The sequence below is a fragment of the Chinchilla lanigera genome, unplaced genomic scaffold (genome assembly GCF_000276665.1).
Source record: "Chinchilla lanigera isolate Chin_1 unplaced genomic scaffold, ChiLan1.0 scaffold00033, whole genome shotgun sequence".
NCBI classification, from domain to species: Eukaryota; Metazoa; Chordata; class Mammalia; order Rodentia; family Chinchillidae; genus Chinchilla; species Chinchilla lanigera.
Genome location: NW_004955434.1, coordinates 3,986,725 through 3,989,834, shown reverse-complemented (window position 1 = coordinate 3,989,834; position 3,110 = coordinate 3,986,725). Strand labels below are relative to the sequence as shown.

General features: G+C 44.4%; 1 protein-coding gene across 1 annotated transcript in view; it reads left to right on the top strand.

The window, feature by feature from the left end:
• Fxn (frataxin) overlaps positions 1–3,110 on the top strand; it is a 25,100-nt gene that overhangs the window by 18,490 nt on the left and 3,500 nt on the right. The window lies entirely within an intron of this gene.

The following is a 3,110-nucleotide window of genomic DNA, read 5'->3' as shown; positions in this document are numbered from 1 at the left end:
CTGTGTAGTTGAGGCTAGGCTTAAGCTTACTTTGTAGCCCAGGCTGGCCTCAAATTTGCAATGATCCTCCTGCCTCAGCCTCTCAAGTGCTGGGATTACAGGCATGCACCACCAGGCCTAGCTTGGCTCCTGGTGTTTCACAGCTGTCTCACAGCAGGAAGCTTTCCTCTAGTTACACAACTTCCTTGCTGATACCTCGGCTACAATTAGCAGCAACAAGATGTTAACAAGATCCAAAGAGAAAAGTTTATAACTTTTCAGAATCCAGCCTGGACAGTTTCTATGAAAGACAAAATGATTATTGCTCAAGGAATGGGGGTGTAGCTGCACAGCAAAGGTCTTACCTAGTATCTGTGAGGCTCTGGGTTTGACCCACAGCACAGCAGAAGCAAAGAAGAAAACTCATTTTAATATTGCAGCATCTGAGCAAGTTACATTTTGTCCTCAAAGCAAGTTAGGGTCTGTTTGCTTTTTAGTATCTTAACCAAAGTTCAGTTGAATGCCCTTGGCAGGACTGGGCCGAAGGCCTTGTGAAGCTGGGACAGCATTTAAGTTGTCACTCCAGGGGTCAGGCCTTCCCGCCTGTGCCCTTCCTGTGTTTTCAGTCCAGAGCGAAGAGCTTGTGTTCAGGTAACCTGCGCCTCAAAGCCCAGATCCCACAGCTTGGCTGCTGCTGAGGTGGCTGAAGGAAAGGGAGGGAGCGGTGCCTACCAAAGCCCTCAGCCCATCCTGCCCGGATCATTCATTAGCGCTCCAAAGAGAACATCCACCGGGATGGAACTGGCCACCGGGAAGAGCAAAGTATAAACCGTGTGGAATTCTTTGAAAGACTAATTGTAGTTGCAGTTTTTGAAAAAGTATAACCAGGGGATGTAGCACAGCGGTAGAGCACTTGCCTAATATGTGTGGAGCCCTGGGTTTATCCGCAGTACTAAACCAAAACTCTATAGTATATAGCACTAGATAATTATAACTTTCTAAACATTCTAAAGATAGTTGCTTAAAATCTGTAATTAATGTGCAACATTGAAAGGAAAATCTACTGAGTAGCCACTATTGCATAGCTACTATGTTCATAAATAAATAAATAAATAAATATTCTTCTGCTTTTCATGTTTGTCCAGAATACCTTTCAGTTGTTTGTGGTGGTACACATCTGTAATCCCAGCACTCGGGAGGCTGAGGCAGGAGGATTGCCACAAGTTTAAGGCTAGCCTGGGCTGCCTAGTGAGTACAAGGCCAGCCTGAACTACACAGCAAGACCCTGTCTTAAAAAAGGCTGAGGGGATATAGTTCAGCAGCACAGCACCTGCCTGGCAAGTGCAAGGTCCTAAGTTGGATTCCCGGTACCCAAAAAACAAAACAATACTTTTCAGAGGTGTTCTGTTTTAGATCCAAAATGTTCCCCAGTCTCATGTCTGGAAGGTGATTGATGATGGGGGTGCTGTACTGTCAGTGGATGTATCCATTGATAAGTTCAGTAGCTGAATGTGCTGTGTGGAGGTGGGACTGAGGTGGGACTCGGGAGGGTGTGTTCTCCTCCCTGGCTCCTCCTGTCTCTCTCTGCTTTGTGAGCTTTCCTCTGCCGAGCGCTTCTGCCTTGGAGCCTGCAGACCATGGACTGCATCCACTGAAGCCATGGGCCGAAATAATCATCTCCCTTAAGCTGTGTCAGGTATTGTGTCTCAGTGATGAGAACACTGACTAATACAGTAGGGCTGGGCTTCTGGGATTTTTTGATTTGACAACTTTTCAGGTACTGTGGGACTGACATCTCCTAGCCACCCTGCCCACCTTGAGGAAGCTCTAGGGTAGAGTAAAGGAGCAGGCTGGGGACTCCTGGGCCCTTGGGCAGCATAGAGAGGTATGGACAGCTGCCTGAGAGCAGAGTCAGAGTATAAGGCCAAGGAACATTTTCTGTTTTTTTTCTGTTCTTTTTATATGGCCCAGCTGGTGTATGCGCAACAGTTTATGCACATTAAGCAAAAGTTGTCAGTTTGATTTTTCCCTTTTCCTGCATTTTTGAGCATATGTTCAAACCCCAGCATTTGGCTAGCAACACAGAATCCCTTGATCCTTTTTTTGGGTGGTGGTACCGGGGATTAAACCCAGTGCCTTCTCAATTTGAGACTCGTGTCAGGTACATCTAATATAACAGTTCATGGCAGAAGCCAGCCACACATCTGTCTATACAAGTACAGTGTACTGGACAACTCACTCGGGCCCCCTTCTGTCTCTCTCAGACAGAAGCTTTCTTTCCCCCAATAAATATATTCTACTCTTAACCTCCATTGTTCCTAAAATTTATTCTTTAATTTTAGAAAACACAAACTTATACTGGACATCTAGCAAGTTGGGAGTTCTTTCCCCCATTTGGAGGTCTTCCACTGAGATCATTGCATGGAGACATGGGGTGCTCAAAGTCAAAGTCTCTCACTCCTTTAGAATACATTCTTAAGCACTGGAAAATGTTTGACCTTTATGTGTTGAAAAAGAACCATTTGAGGTTTTTCTGCATATGTACATGGGCTGCCTACCCTCTAGAGCCAAAAGGGAATCAAAGACTTAAAGCTATACGCTTCCCCAACATGAAAATGCCTGGTGTCTATCAAGGGCTTTTAGATAGACCCTCTATAGAGTACCTCTGACTGCCGATCAACAACTATGACCCCCTTCAGCCTGAAGAAGCCAGATCAGTCATCACCCATTACTCCCTCACAGCATCATGACCAACCTTATACCTTATACTGTATTTTTCTTACGCACTTTCTCTCCCGTCTGCCGGGTCAACTATTTCACATCCACAACTGATATATCTGTTTCGATGTCTTATCTTGCCATCCTCAAACTCAGTTGGGACTTTCTTTCCCATTTAAATTAGAAAGTAGAAGCAATCAGACAGGATTTCCTCACCTTCTCCTCCGTAACTCTCAACCTCATTAATATCTATAACTCTGTTTTGCCTTATATTTCTGTGGTTCAGGATAAGGCCAATCCCGCTATTTGTGTTATAAATGAGTGTTTCTAAACTTTTATATGTTTTTTTTTTTTAGGAAATTAACAATGCTTCTTGTATTACATATTGATATCTTCAAAGTGGTTTCTCATGA